Source organism: Lonchura striata, chromosome 5, assembly GCF_050655825.1.
Source record: "Lonchura striata isolate lonStrDom1 chromosome 5, ASM5065582v1, whole genome shotgun sequence".
In the NCBI taxonomy this organism is placed as follows: domain Eukaryota; kingdom Metazoa; phylum Chordata; class Aves; order Passeriformes; family Estrildidae; genus Lonchura; species Lonchura striata.
Window position 1 is genome coordinate 45931640 of NC_140707.1, and position 16785 is coordinate 45948424.

Here is a 16785-nt window from a genome sequence, read left to right on the forward strand (position 1 = left end):
TTCAAAGTATTCCCCAATCAGACCACATTAGACTAACCTGGTGTGATCAAATATACTCTTCTGTTATTATTTCCACATACTGCACCACTCCACTCCATATTAGTTGAGTGATAAACATAAACATAGAAACTCCTGCAGTCAGTTAATTAAGCATCTCAACTAAGAGTGAAATATGTATGACATTTTGACCTTTGCTATCAAACTTTCCTTCCTTTTTCCTTCATAAAAACAGCATTAATAAAATAATTTTTTAAAAAATCAATAAGAGTAGAGAGAGCTATAATGTTTTGTACTTCCATTTTATATGCTCCCAACTGCAGCCAGCTGACTGCTATTTTGTGAGTGGGCAGCTGACAGTTCCCTAGCAACAGATTAATTGATTGCAGCTTTAAATCCACCTCCTTCAACTCATTTCTCCTATTCCTCACTTTTGAGTGTATACACACACATCTGTCAAGTAAAAGATAGCACATAGAAATCTAAAGAACAAAGGGAAAAGGATCTGATAGCAATTATTTCCAGGAGTGTTTTAAATTTCAGAAAAAATATGTTGTAATTTTAGGATGCAAAATTAATTAAAAATTATTTCAGCATACTTTTAGTCATGTTCTGTTCATGCTATTCTTTAATATAGAGATCAATAAATCTTTTCATTCTGTTTCATAGTAATGAACACTGATTAATTCAGTGTTTTTATATATAAAATTTTACCTAACTCATAATGTCAGAGGCTATAATAGAAAAAATAAATTTAGAGATAGAAGGCTGAATCTCATAAAATAGGTCCAAGAGTTAATCTCCACTCATATAACAATAATGTCTGTCCTAATAACTTATAATGAAAAAAGCATAGGGAAATTTTGCTGCATTTGTTTAAGAGCTAGATATCTTCTATATATATTATCAAAGGGAAATATTTTCAGTGCTAAAATAGTAAATAGGTGTGAAAATGGTCGCAGGTAGGTTTCCAGGCCCTAAATCCAGTGATGCTGGCCCAAGACCCTTGCTAAACTCAATTTCATAAACTTTCTATCTGCTGCAGCTTCTGACTTAAATGCTTGAAACTTGAGGCAGAAACAAGTATCAGGTTGCTGTTTCAAGTAAATTGAGGGGTCTTAGGTATTATTAAAGAAGAAGAGTGAGTGTAAATTGAGAGCAAGAAGGAATGAGTACAGGACTGGTAGGGAAAAGAGATCTAAGGAAAGCTTTGTGGAATGCTGGAAGCACTCTCTGCAATTTCTCTGGGAAATTGTGATTCCTTCTATTAAGAGAAAATGGAGGGAATTGTCATGTTCTTAATCTGCAATAGGCAAGATCAATACATGGCATTGTCTCAACACAGTAATTATTAATCTGAATACAGAGCTCCCCCCCTTTCTAGTAGCAGAGGTGCCTTTTTTCTCATGTTGTTACTGGAAACATGCAAACCCACAAGAATGCCAGAGCCATCAAGGTATCCTGGTTTAGGTAGAATTATGGTCTTTTTCTTTCCATTTGAAGCATTTCAAAGTTTTTTAGTCAGTAGCAAAGCTCAACAATTTCCCAAGCCTGCAAGAACAGGTATGACTTTCTGCTTAAAGAGTTCTGTAAAGCTGATCAGAAAGAGGAGAGGTGAATTATGTTTCCTTCCAGTTACTTCAATATTTAAATGAAAATTTTTTCATGTTAAATGTATAAACAGGCCTGGGACCATGGAAATCAGTGCCACTTATATCCATAGCTACTAGACTCCAAGCCAGGCACTGCATACTAAATTTCTGCTTCCCTGATCATCCACATCACCAGAGTATATTTCTTGCTGTATCACTATATCTGTAGAAAATTTAGAATTCTTCACTCTGCAAGGAGGAATTAGTTTTGCAATTTTGGCTTAGGATAATCTAACATATAAGTCCATATTAGATCTGTCCTTAAAATATTAAGTTCTGAGACAGACTGAGCTGGAAGAAATTTGCAGCTTTGTAAATTTAATTTGTAAGATACATAGCAATAGTTTGAACTAACTGCACAACTGCTCACCTAGGGGATTTATTCTGAAAGTTTAGCCTACACATGTGAAAAGTATTTAACTTCAGATATTTTTCCACATGTAAAAAACATGAACATAAGTTTTCAAATGCTAAGCATCTGAAGACAATGCAGTAATGTTTCCCTTCTAATTTAAAGAACCTGCATATAAATCTCTTCCCTACTTGCAGCATCCTACCCCTTTCTTTTCCTACTGTTATTGACTAAATAGATAATATATTTTCTAAGTTTTTTTATGTTATTCACTGGATGTGCCATAAAAGTGACTTGGATACTCATTCTCTTCTTCTTTTTGAGAAAAGGTATTCCCACTGGGAAGCTGCTAGCATGATCTTGGAAGTAAATCTTGGCAACATGAATCATAATATTTTCAAACATTTATTTTAGCATCTTGGCAGAGAAGAGACTCCTACAATCACACTGTAGCAAACACATTAGAGATATATGAAAATAGTAGATAAATGGTTAATGTATTTGATGTACACTACAAGTGTCTAATTTGAACATAAATTTAGATATTATAGGAGTAATTAGAAAGGATATGTATACATGTTACCTACCTTCACTTAAAAATATAGAAGACACATATAAAGAATTCCCATACTTATTTTCTCCTTCACCCAGCAACATAGAATGTTTATCTCTCAAATGGTCCTTATCATAAAAGGTATTAATTTATTTCTAAGATCAATGTGGCACACAAATCAACTCATTTTTATCACTCTCCATTTTGTAAATTGAAAATGAAAAAAAATCATATTGAAGATACACAGAGGCTTCCTGAAAGAGGTAGGATTTCTAGGATATTATATCTTCTGCACCTTTTTACCAAAAATTTGAGTCTTAAGTGAAATACTTACAGAATATATTTTGACATTTGGAAGTTTGCCATATATTTTCTGAAGAGCTTCCTTAGCCTTGCATGGAAATTTTGAGCAGAATTTTTGTTGACAATATTTCATATATGTAAAAAGGATCTCCTTGAATATCTGTGAGCCTGCACTACCTGTGATAATTACTTTTTCCAAAAATTACCTCTCAGGTGCCAAGCATATTAACTTCTCCTTCTTTACAAGTATCATATTAGTCACATACAGCAAAGAGGAATTTGTGCCTTCATTCCACCACCACCCACCCTGCTCCCTTAAGAGAATCCTTCTTCCTAGATAACTACCATAATCACTGTGCTATTATGCCAGTCATGAACAATTACATATTCTGCCTCCCTAGTCCAATAAATTTTGTATTTTATACAAAGCAGACAATCGCCAACTGAAGAAGTTAAGCATGACACACATAGAGGTAGCCTCATTGGACAAAGTTTTAGAGAATTACTATGTACATTTTTATGGCAGAAATTGTTAATTCTTACTGATTTGAAATGTTTGTGAGACAGCCATGTAACTATTTCAATAATTTCAAACCATGATGCTCTGGGAACTTTCACTCATGAAATTATATTTGCCTGATTATTGTAATCTTCTGTTTCCATTTTTGTTATAACTTTAAGCCAAATAGTCCATCTGGCATTTTCTCTCACTTGTCATTTTTTAAGTTATAAAAACACAGTATATTTTAAAATTCTAGATCATCAGTTTTATTTTCTCACATAAGTACTGAACATAAGAACTCAAATACTTTTACAGAATATTTTATGAAAAAAACCTCTTCTACTACATGTGAGATCTGCATCTGGACTCTGTTTCAGTATCTTACTGAGTCCCTTCTGACAATAATGGTCAGAGAGGAGCAATACACTGGGCTTGAACATAAATGGATGTTTCACAAAATCACCTTTTGAAATATCCAAATAGTAGAGAGGATTTACCTACATCTCTCCCATGGGAATCAGCATGTGCATTCTGTATAAGAGACAAAGAGGCTTAACTTTTACTTTTTATGATCTTCAGTGTGCATTCTGCCTGCTTCACAAAATAATAATAATAATTGCAGAATGTCTTCAACAGACAGGTGAGCACCTCCACGAGCACAATCAACATGGGCTGAGAGGGTCTCACTTTACTTTATGAATAGACTTACATTACGTCTTGTGAAATTACTGAGCAGCTGTTAGAGAGAAAAGAAAACATGATCAGTATTCTTTTGTAGGGACTTACTGAGGCCCAATCATCAAATACACATGGTAAATAGAAATGGTGTCTTGAATAGGTGATAAGCAATCAACTACAAACAAAAGTGGGACACTGTGACCTTACATTCAGCTTGAGCAGTAAATTAACATATCTGTGCAGCATACTAGGAAATTAAGAGGACAATGAGGACAAAATAAATTTAAAACCAGCCATAGGCAACATAAATCCAAAATACCTAATATAGGCTAATTACAGTATATTTTAAATCCCACATACCCAACTTTGGCCATTTAATCTTTTCAACAGCAACCAGCATAGTTGAGTTTACAGACTTAACTTATATGATTAAATAAGGCATATGACATGATCTAATCATGAAGCAGTTACCTGAAGACAGATGAGTCAGAGAATGGGCTCAATTAACTTGATTTAACCCTTGCTGCCACGCTCCCGCCCCAGATCCCTGATCTCAGCCCCGGCTAGCTCTCGTCCTGGGGCGAGGGCGGGCGATGAAGGCACCCTCCGCCGCTCCCAGCTGGGGTTTGGAGAGTGCCTTTGTGGGTCCCGAGCAGCGCTAGCAAGCCTCGCGGTGGTAAATGAAGAGCAGATCCTGCTGGGGGCTAAGTCCGAGTTTATTGTAGCCCAACGGGGCCAAATATTCCAGAATGGTGCCAGCCAACAGGAACAAGCACAAGGTGCTTGCACCGGCTTATAAACTGTAAGGGAGGGGAAGACCGGTAACCAATAGGGATAGGGGTAGGGAGTGGCTCTGAGATGGGGGGATACAACGTGGTCTAATGGGGGAAGGATATGAGAGGGGCCCCAGGCCCTCGCCCAATCACCCGGTGCCCAAGGTGGAAGCTTCTGGATGGATGGGAAGGGGCACTGAGTGATAGACAAGGCACCCAGGGGGGGTAAAATGCCTCTTCCAGGGTGATGGATAGATACTGGAAAGGCGGGAAGGGAGGACAAGGTGGGAAAACTGGGGATAAACCAAGTTGTACATGGGGGTACAAAGGAATAAACCAATACATAATACAGGGATAATAAAACATACAAATAACGCAACTCCACACTTCTATTACATACAGTGCCAACACCTCTTCTGTCCTGCCCACCCCTCTTTAATAGCCGGCAACCATCTGGCAGGGCACTCCAGTCACAGGACTCATCCCACCAGGTTTCACTTATGTCAAATCTCTGGGAGTGGCCCAAAGGTTCCAGTTCCTCTTGTTTGTTCCTCATGCTGCAGGCATTAGTGTAAAACATTTCAGGTGTGGTACTTTGTAGCCAACACCTGGTGAAGCAGATTGAAGGATCCCATTAGTGCTCATTTCCTCCAGTTTTGGCATCCCATCATACATCACTGGAGAGCCTGGTTTTGTCTTTTTCCCCTTCTACTCTTTAGCAATACAACATAAAATGATAAGTAAATACCCAGAATTTATGCATTATGCATTTCCAGTCATAGATACTTGCAGATTTCCACAAAGAAATTTAATATAAAAGGAGAATAAACTAGTGGGCATTTGCCTAGATTTCTTTATGTTCTAGACTGGTCCATAGATGCTCTGACTGATCAGTGCTGCAGATTATGCAGATGTAAAGGATGTCTGAGAGGCTTAGGATGTTTCACACTCATGGTGAAACCTATGCTACATCACACATTCTTACAAATTTGTCAGTGGAACTAGTGAGATCACTAACTCTTGCCATAAAGAAAATAATCAGCAAGAAATCGCCTAATTTTCAGTTTATTAGTAAAGTTTTCTAAATCTATTTAGATAATTTAGATACTTCATGCTGTGCATATTAAACCAAGGTAAAACATGAGTTGGAGGTCAAAAAAGGTAATGCAAAGGAAATTCTTCCACAATAATGAGAGGCTGTGAGTGTCTTTAGTTACGTATCAGCACAGTCTAATGAAGACCACTCCATTTACATTAATGGACCTACACCAGCTCATACAAGTGAACTTGTGTCATGCTACTATTTTTCTCCTTGTAATGACAGTCATCTATGTCTCTTTTTCATGCTTTTTTAAGAATAAGGGACAAATGCACAACAGACTTGATACCTTTCCTCAGGATACAGGTGCCTTATATAATGTGTGCTAAAAGGCAATATCTGTTTGCAATTGTAGAGAGTGCAAAGAAAAGAAAAGCCACAAAATCCCAGAATATTCTAAGTTGGAAGCAACCCACAAAGATCTATGTACAAATTACAAAAATAATGCTGAGGTCAAGTGTCAGAGTTATTACTGGCACCTGTTTACATTCTCAAGTCATAAGAATGAAAGTCAGTAATAATATGATTTAATACCTTTAATAATAATATCTTGAGCATGCCAGCTCTTCTCCTGGTCTTCTTAAAACATATCACATTTCAAGTATATTGGTTCAGAATCTCATTCACTGTTGGAGTGAGCATGCTCTTCTTCCAGGGGCTAGAAACTAGTCCTCATATTTCGCATAAATCTCAAAGTGAGAACTGAATATTTAAATTTCTCTATTTCTTTAGTGAGCTGCTACTCAAAAGTACAAAATTAGAGAGGAACAGAACTTCAATGATATTTCCTCTGCTTTAACTTTGTTGACTCTCAACTTGTTTGTGCTTCACTGCTTCAATAAAGGGCAAACTGAAGTACCACTACATGCATGTGCACATGCATGTGTGCACACCTACGGACATTTTCACCATTTATTTCAAGAATGTACATTTCTCTCAGGCTAAATCATAAGCAGGATGTGCCTTGCCTTCTCAATTTAAGGGATATAATGAAAGAGCTTTTAGGATAATGAACTGTCCTGTACCAGAAAATAGGGTCCATTCTTTTAGATGCATTACCTTCCACACCAGTACCTAATGAACAAAATTGTTTGAGTGGATGGAAGTCCAATTGTAAGGATAAGAGATCTTTTTATGTGTATACTTGGAAAAGAAATACTCCATTATGGATTTTTAATCACTCTGTGATCATATGACTATAATGCATCCCTGGAATAGTAGTCTAGGGATGCATTTTAGTTTAAAAGTTCCATCCAAAATGCTGTGCAAATGGCCTTTTTTTCTCTCGGTATTAAATTCCTCTTTGTCTGATTGGAAATAAATAGCACAGAACTCTCAATAACTGGTTTGATTTCTAAGCTTTTTATCATATAAGCTATAATAAATTATTCCTTGTGACATAAAGCACATCATATATTTCCTGTGAAGCTGCTGGAAAATGTAAATGCACCATTACTTCAGCCACATTCTCTTTGCAAATCAAACACTGCACCTGATAGTTTGTAAGTTTCTTCAGAGTTACAAAAATGTCACAGTTATATTAAAAGCTGCCTAAAACTTGTGAACTTGAAGTTATAGTAACCAAAAAATATAGATTTCAATTAAAAATGCAATTTTTAATGAAATGTTATTTTGTTCAGAGAGAAAACCTAAGGTTATGAATTAAAATTTAATAGGTTCATTCCAGTATTTACATAATGAACGACTTTGATGTTGTTCAGACATGCTCAACAAAGTGTGCCTGCTGTGTTCAATTCCATCTCAAATATGCAGTAAATTAAAAAATGCAGTCTGCTATTGTGACTGCAGTCCTTGGTTTGACCTGGAGATCCCTCTAAAACATCAGCAGCATTATCAATAACACCATTTTTACCTTTGATCATATAAAAGCATACCACTGGAAGTTTCTTTCTGAGATTTTTGGAAGGCTATAGCCATCTGAAATGCCAATCTCCCCTATGGGAAAAGGAGCAGTTTGTTTGTTGAATGGACTCTTTTCCCAAACTGCATGTTGTTGAAATATTCTCAACTAGTGCAAGAATAAAAGACCATTCTGTGACCTTCAGCAATTAGGTCTTTGAAGTCATACCTGAGGTAGAAATTCCAGCAGAATCATTATTGGGAACAAAAATGGCAATAAAATAAATATATGAAACAAAGTTTCCAGATTAAATACTCTTCAGATTAGTTTCAAAACTAAATTATAGCTTTTAATTTATCATTTTCTTCACTCATAATTTTGTCCTGAAGCGTACTTGCTTGGCCAACTGTCAGATAATTTATGTGTATCCAATGTCTCTGAGAAGGAATATTTTAACGATGTTTTTCCTCTGGAGGACCAGAAAGTTATTGCTATGAAGCAATATTTTCCATTTGGCTATTAAGAGTTAAAACTAGTTCTTAATATGTGCACACCTCACATTGCAGTTTTATCCCAAGAAAACATGGTTATACAGAAGTATCAAACTGTGACATTGAAAGTGTGCAAATCTATCAAACAAGTTCAAAGTATTTTCAGAAAGTAAAAAAAAAAAAAAAAAGAGCAATGAAAGATTAGCAGACAATTATGTTTGCTATTTTAGTCCTATTAGTAACACTTCCATTAAGAAAGAAATTTGGGGTTGGATTGCAGGGTATTTTTTCCATCTCCCTTTCCTAAGGGAAAGCATTTATGTTTTGAAAAAAGAATCCACACTTGAAAATTTTCTATTAAAAACCACATGTAAAGCAAAAATATGTTCTTTTACAGTTTCCAACTAACACTCAGAATATTTTAAGAAACCTAGAAAATTTCTGAAAAAATTTCTGTGATAAAATATAATCACAAATCTATTGTTCTGATAACAAGTTTTCCCAATGGATGTAAGTTATAATTTAGCTAGTTTTATTTCTATTAAAGATTTTTTGAGTTCAACGAGGGCAATAACAAAAATGGCATCTGTTTACAAATCCTGCAAAAAAACTTAGAGTTCTTGGCTCTACAAACTCTGAATATAAACTTACAGAAATTAATAGTTTGATTGAAGCCTTTCATTTTTTCAAAGCGCAACTATTGGAAAGCAGTAGTTTTCTAACCACTAGCATGAAAATTTTATGTTATCTATTAATTTTATAGAATTGTGAGGATACATAATCCTTCCTATTGCTACTTTTTAAAGTAATTGTCTTAAGTTTCTATCTTGCTTTTCACCAAATTGTCAGTTTTAAGATATGGATTAGTCAATGCTTGTTTCAAGTAGTTCTTCTTTTGGTTATTTTAAAACTGGAGACACTTCTTTTCCACCCTCATTTAAAACATTTTCTCATCACATCAGCACATTCTCTGAATATATCTTTAGATGTGTCAACTCAGGGCAGTGACAGACATTTCCACAACTGTCTAATGAGGGTAGATATAAGGCTTGTCTACATATGGAAGTGAAAAGATTAAGCTACTTTGAAGTAAGGCAACTCGTTTTTCATGGGTGCCTCCAGACTTCAGTGCAATTTAGTTTTTACATATTGACTTCACACCTTGACAGTCTTCATGCAGTCCTGATCTCAAGCAAGACTAACCATAACATGTTAAACTATTATTCTGAGAACACTGGCACTTTACAAAACCCTTTTCCAGAGAGATTTGTGTCTCAGTGGTGCTCCTGTATGGATTTTTTGATACAGATTCATTTACCTATTACATTCATATCCTCATGAGAACATTACTAAGCACCTTTTTCTATTTAGACATTTATTCTCCCAAAACATATAGAAAATCACTATCTTTTCAGATACTTGATATATTTGTCTGAAACTGTGCAAAAGGCTAAAATTAAAGATAAGGTGTAGACACAAGTCCATACATATATATATATATATATAAAAGCAACATGCTAGATTACTCTCCTAACAAAGCAGACTGAAAATGAAAAAAACCCACCTCAGAACTGTATGATGGAGTAACACAAGGCTCCTTTCTTTTGTCTCCTGGACTTACTGTACAACCAGACTTTTAATTAATTTACATCTCTGTAAAAATGCAAAAATATTTCCTTCATCCAAATCTTGTTATGTCCCTAATACTTAGTAATTAAACTTTTTAGAACATGGATTATTTTTCACAGCAAAAATCAGAGTTTAGATCCCCACAATTTCAACAACAGTAAATATTTATTATATATAAGAAAAGTCACATTTTGTAATCCCCTAAAATAAAATAAAAAACTAAAATTTCTACTATAGGAGTATTTAACTAAAAAAAAAAAGAAACAAAAAAACAAGCAAACAAAAAACCTCCACAAGCAAGCAAGGAAAATAACACATGGTGTGGGAATAATACATGCACAGAACTTGATCTTGAACAATTATTTCTATTTAGAGCTTCATAAATCACTGACATGTGGGAAAGCATTTAATTCTTTGCCTGCCCAGCCCCTAAATGTGAAGAAATAATAGAGATGGCATGGATTTTAGCTGAAATTAGCTATGCACCTGTTTCTATGCAGTGTAAAAGTCTATCATTTCTGGAAATTATCAGAAACAGGATCCAGCAAAAGACATTTCCTATTTTTGTGCTGTGTAGATTGGATTTTTAGGTTGCTTGGAGAAAGTTTTCTGTCAGACCATATCCAGGCAAGATCTAAGAACAGAACTTAATCATTAGGAAGAAGAAAAACTGTATAGAAATGTAGGCTTTAAGGATCACTGAAAAATGAAATGGTGAGTTTATTATTACATTCTAAATCCTCATCGTTTTCATGTGTGGAGACAGTAGCCATCATCAACAGCAGAAGCTATACCTCTTGTGGATGAAATAAGGAGGTAATTAACTATATCAAACTGAGACCGTTACTTTTTATAGAATGGTTGGAATTGGGTAAAGTGGGGACAAGAAAGGGTGCAAATGTTCTTGCAGAATTTATTTATACTTGCAGGAGGAGGGCAGTATCCTAGAGAGCAAGCACTTCCCAGTGATGGAGAGTATATGTTTTGTGTGCTGACTCACAAATGTGAACTAGGTTTGAGTCAGGTTACAAATTTTTCATTCAGCAGTAATTGAAGATCTGAAGCTAAGACATTGATAGAAGCAAATTTCTGTTGATTAATTGTTTCCAGGCTTGGTAATATAGCACTTTGGAAGGATTGAAGTGTTTCCTTTTTTCCACAAGTTCTAAATAGAGGACAAAAATGCATTATATATCCTGACAACAGTAAACTCTGTATCTAAATGACAAGATATTTTCACTCTGCCCTGCTTCCTCTATTGCTATGTCCCCCAGCTTAAAATCAGAGGTTTATTGGTATACAGTATCAAATTTAGACATAGTCTCATTTCATCCCACTTCTCCACAAATTCTTTCAAAGCAACTTCATAATAACACTAATAAAAATCTTTAAAATCAAAATGCAGGCTTTGCTGGAATATGAACATTTGAAAATACCTGAAACAGTATATCTTTGTTGCTTTGTTTTCCAGACAAAAATTTAGATGTGTCAAAAAGCTACTGTCTAAAAGTCACTAATGTGTATATTGTCTCTACAGTTAAGTAAAAATAATTTTGAGAAAAACAGCCTGTATTTTCAATCATCCCCTTTCTATGGATATATTACTCTAGTTAAAAAATATGGTTAATAGTGGAAATTAAATGTTCCATTATTATACAGTGATAGAGCCTACTTTTGTTGCCTTTCGTGGGCTTTGATCATTAAAGTAATGACCACAATTCATTTTTGCCCAGAAGGGAAATATTTTTCTCAGTGCTGTGCTGCAACTGCAACTTTTACAGTCTCTGGGGGTACAGATTATATATTGGATAAAGTTAGCCATAGAGGGTATGGCTAGGTCTATGGTTTTCTCTGTGTCAAGTGTTATTGGCATAATGTCTATCAAAAAAAAATTAAATTCCTGAAGAATTAAATAACAACATTATAGGAGTCTACCTTGCCCTTTCCTCACAGTATCTCATGATACTCTCATGTCAATCAAGTTCAGAGCTGGGTTAGTGGTACCATTTATTACCAACTCTAAAAAAGAAGTTCAAGGCAAACTGCTGTTTTGATTCTCTCAGCAGGGAGCAACAGTTTTAATAGGCGTGTGCATCTGCTGCACATAGAATGGAAATATCCTTGGCTAGCTGCGCGCGCGCCCATCTGTCGGGATGGCGCGCTGCCTGCTGCCAGGTCGCTCACATCACTGCCACATGGCATAAATGCCAGCAGAGGGACAACTTATTTGGCCAGCCTGCTTGTCAGTAAAAGTGAACAGAGCTTCTGCAGGACATCATTACAAATGCTTTGATAGCAACTGTTCAAACTAGGTGTCCTCTTAATATATTTTCATATTGTAGCACCTAGCCCTCAAATATTACCACAAGTGTCTTTCACACATGTAGCAGTATGTCCCATGATGAAGATTAGCCTAATTTAAGTATACAATGAAACATTTCCACTCTCCTTTTAGCATAAAATACTTGCAAAAATAGTAAATATTTTTATGGTAATTCCATACCAACAACCAGTACCTAGTGGTATAGATATTAAGTTAAGCCTTCCACTCTGAAGCTTATTTACTGCCTTCTGACTCTGAGGATTTCTCTATCTTGACGTTTACCAAATTACAGTTTCCTTTTCTGAATAGCAAAAGCAGCTATTTTGCTTTATTTCCCAAAATAGCAACATTCCTCTTTGATCACTTATTATTGAGAAATGCTGACTTTTTTCTGAGAATAAATGCAGATGATCTCATTGTGTATTTCATTTGCTAGATTAATAAAAAGACCCTTTGCTAACAAACTTTCAGATTCTCTTATGGCCTCACTTTCAAATAAAGTAGACGCAACATCAAATTTTCCATTTTCAGGAAATGATTTATAGAATAGAATTATTTTATTTATAATTTATTTTTGCAACTTATTTTTTTATTGCCTAAATTATTTCTGATACTTACTCAAAAAATTCTGAGGAAGAGTGTCTGAGGAAGCATACAGCACCAACTAAAGATGAGGTATATATTATTAAAAGTTGAAAATGGCAAAAATTAATTATTTATGTAGGCAAGAATCTTTTTCTTGAGTTTTGGTATAAAGTAATGTGCACAAGGTCAAAATCATCACTTAAGTTGAAAAATATGTTGCTTAAAACAAACTCACAGAGTTTCTCAGAACCATTATCTCATTATTCATCATAATAAGTATAAGGAAATATACCCAGAACTAATACTGCACTGCCCACTGGACTAAGGTCCAAAGGTAAGGACCTATCTTAGTAAGGTAATATAATATTTTTATCAGTATTATGTGCATTTTTATATTGCTTCTCTATAATTGTGGTTTGGTTTATAGTCCCTCATCTGTTTAAAAAGAAATAATTAAATGACAAAATAAATTCAGCACCAGAGAGCACATATCTGCATTATTAGAGTCTTAAATATACAAATAAGTAATCTCATCAGATTGCATACAATACAGAGGGAAGTAGACTAATAGATCAAATAGGGTAAATTATTTTTGAATTTAGAGGAAAACAAGAGGATTAAAAGTAGCCTGTATAGATCTTTGTGATACCAGAAGCTGAGAAGTGGAGCATAAGGGCTGGGTTCTTCACTTATGTGCTGCGTGGCTCATACTGCCTAGTTGTAGGCACACAGTTTGTGGTACCTGGGAGTGGGGCTGAGCCCCATCCCAGCGGGCACAGCTGTGAGCAGCAGGTGAGCAGCACTGACAGCAATGAGCCATGGAGGCCCGGGCACTGCCCAACCTCCACAGAGAGCAGAGGGCACACAGGGGCACTGCATCAGCATGAGGGGATAAAAGGCTGGGCTGAAGAACAAGGGCAGACACTCACAGTCTTCTGAAGTGAGATGATGTTGCTCTGTGTGGGCAGATGCTTGAAGCCTTCTGATGTGGTCTGGTGTTACTCCATATAGGTGAACGCTTAAAGCCTTCTGAAATTGTATAGTGATCATCTGTGGCCATCTGTGATACTGTGTTATGTGCTGTGGAGGTTAGTCCATGGGCAGTGTCTTCTCTGTCAAGGGTGCAGGATTTCGGCTCATCGAAGACCCTCCCTGGAGTGCTGTGCCCAGCTCTGAAGCTCTCACTGCAAGAGAAAGATGGATCTGTTGGAGCAGCTCCAGACAAGGGACACAAAAATTATTAGAGAGCTGGAACACCTCTCCTATGAAAAAAAAAAAAGCTGAACCTAAGTGACCCATCATATCCTCTCTCTGCCTGGGGAGAAGAAGGCTTCAGGCAGACCAGTATAAAGGCAGCTTCTAGGGAAGATGGAGAGAGACTCTGTGCTAAGGTTTGTAGTGACAGAACAAGAGGTAATTGTTTTAAACTGAAAGCAGGCACTTTTATGTCAGATCCAAGAAAGAATTTTTTTACAACGAGGATGTTGAGACACTGGGACAAGTGGCCCAGAGAATTTTCTCAACTATTTACCTCTGTAAATGCTCAGATTTGTGCTCTTTGTAGCCGCAGTGCTATCTGCTTTAGTTCTGCTGAATATGAATTGTCATTTGCAAAACTATTTGTACTAAACAAGAATAGTATAAGTATTGTAGTAAATGTTTAGAAAATAATTTAATACCTTAGATCCCCATGATAATGAAACATTTGGATATACAATATAAAGTGAAGTGTAATAATATGCAAACAAACTACATAATGCAAACTTAGAATAATATTTAGTTTACAATGTACAAACATTCCATAAACTGAAGTCTTCTCACTGGGATTTTTTGATAGAAGTTATTTCTTGATGAAAGATTTGTTTGGGTTTTTTGTTTTGGTTTGTTTTGGGGTTTTTTTCAATAATTGCTTTCTTCCTGTTTAAAAATCAATAGAAATCAAACATGTAAACCTGTTTCTCTAGAAAGACATTGAAAGTTGAATCGTATTCCAGAACACTGTTGTGTTAACAATGCTAATATTCTGTATTTTAGATATCTAATCAAACCTTGCTGTTGGGTCAAGATCTGTAATCCAGATTCCCAGCAATGGATAAATTATATCATGGTGCATAGCACACCATACAAAAGACAAACCTAGTTGTGGAGGGGTGACTCCAACAGGGAAGTGGTTGTATAGTGGAACAGACAAAAAATTACCATGAAACCACAGCCACTCTTGAAGTACAATATTATTTTTATCAGGAAGGTTTTCTAGATTTCAGACAGCACTTTATAAAAAAAAAAAAATTTGAACTTTTGTATAGAAATTGTATTTGAAAATTGGAATAGGATATTTTTAGACACTTTTCTCACAGGCATACCCTTTTTCTACTGCTCACATAAATGTTTTTTAATGAGAATGAATTTTTTTCTTAATATCATGGCCTATTTGTGAATGTATTTACTTCTAACAGTAGACAGATAAGAAGCAATAGGAAATTTCACTAATCACAGTAAATTTCAGTATGACAAGAAATGTAACTTCTCAGATGCCTATGATGAGTTAAACAGAAATTTAATCTAAAACACGTGCTTAGCAGGATTGTATGCGCTTATATTCTACTGTAAGATGTGTTAGCATTTGATTTGATTTTAAGGACACATTTCATTAATGGCAAATAAATTTATAGAGGAAATTGCCAAAGATAAAATACAAAGCTTTCTTATAATTAAAAATAAAAATTTCAATTACATCACTGGTGCATATGAAAAATTAACAAAATATGTTTTTCTAATACTGAAGTGATATAAATATAATGGCAATAAATTAATTTATAAACTTCTGTGGTTTTCCATTTGTTTCATAGGAAAGCTATTTCTTCAGGCTTCTGTGTTATAACAGAGGTTGTAAAAACTGATTATCAGTTACATACACAAAGTTAGTGAGTACACTTGAATAGCACAAATAGGTGCATACATGACAGTACTAGAAAAAGAGCTTGAAAATCAAGACAAAATCAAATCCTGCCAGCTGTAGAAAATTAAAATGCTCCAACTAGGAGAATTTTACTAAACTTTACTAAAACTTTCATTCTTTTGTGCTTTTTACAGTGGGAGTAACATAGTAATGAAGGTTTTCAAATTCACCTTTGTAATTTAATTCCACTCAAAGATGAGAGAGAATTTTTGTGGCTAAAAGTCATAAACCACAAAGCCAAGATTTTGTACAGGTATAGATAGTTTAGGGTTTTTTAGTTTTTAGGGATTTTTTTACCTAAACCCATAAAGTATAGATAGAAATATATTGTTATAAGGTAGCATAAGTCCATATAATTTTTATTTTATCTGCATATATATTTTAGAGTCAGGCTGTCAGTATTCTCTCATAAAATGTGAGCACTGTAGAATACAACAAGACCCTTACCTATAAAGTATCGTAGATAAGGTATTACATAGATAAGATATTATTGCCGAGTGCTTGTTTTACTCAGCAGTTTCACCTGTATGAAAAACAGGTGAAAACTGTAAACTAAGGATGGTTTGTCTGTCTGTACCATGTATTTCTTGCCCAGAAAGAATTGTCTCCTCAAAGAATCAAAATCTCATGTGGTAGTTTTGGAACAGGAAAAACTATACATATTTAAATAGGGACTAGGAATCAATTAGAAGCAGAAGAGTAACACAGCAATTTTTGAAGTTCCAGAAAGTCAATGAATGGACATTTCTGTAAAAAACAAAAACCAGAGCAAAGTTATGTCAAAGAAAGGGTGTCATTTCCAGCCATCAAGCCAAGATGACCAGAAGAAAATGAATTATTATTTAGCATTGTACCCATTTTCCTTTTATTCTATAGCAATATTTTGAAAATATATATTAGAATTGGATTTTAAAAGATAGGAGCTGTTAAAATATTGCTGGATTTCACTTTAAAATATATCTGTCAATTTATTTTGTATAGAATATTTCCATTAAAAATAATTAACCCTTGTTACAATTGAAAATCTT

General features: G+C 35.0%; 1 protein-coding gene and 1 long non-coding RNA gene across 38 annotated transcripts in view; one reads left to right on the forward strand and one right to left on the reverse strand.

Annotated features, from left to right (window-relative positions):
* The window catches only part of LOC116183733 (uncharacterized), a 189577-nt gene that overhangs the window by 57262 nt on the left and 115530 nt on the right, over positions 1–16785 (reverse strand). For 33 of the 37 annotated variants that reach the window (XR_014955660.1, XR_014955629.1, XR_014955631.1 and 30 more), the window contains 5 exons: positions 13728–13982; positions 10818–11055; positions 10377–10524; positions 9826–9914; positions 4069–4095 (listed from right to left, as the gene is read on the reverse strand). The gene's annotated coding sequence lies outside the window, so the exon portion shown is untranslated. The remainder of the gene's footprint in view (positions 1–4068; positions 4096–9825; positions 9915–10376; positions 10525–10817; positions 11056–13727; positions 13983–16785) is intronic. The other 4 variants (XR_014955651.1, XR_014955649.1, XR_014955646.1 and 1 more) reach the window with 1 other exon arrangement.
* Positions 1–16785, forward strand: part of LOC110475291 (uncharacterized) — a 90097-nt gene that overhangs the window by 40121 nt on the left and 33191 nt on the right. The gene's annotated exons all lie outside the window — the stretch shown is intronic.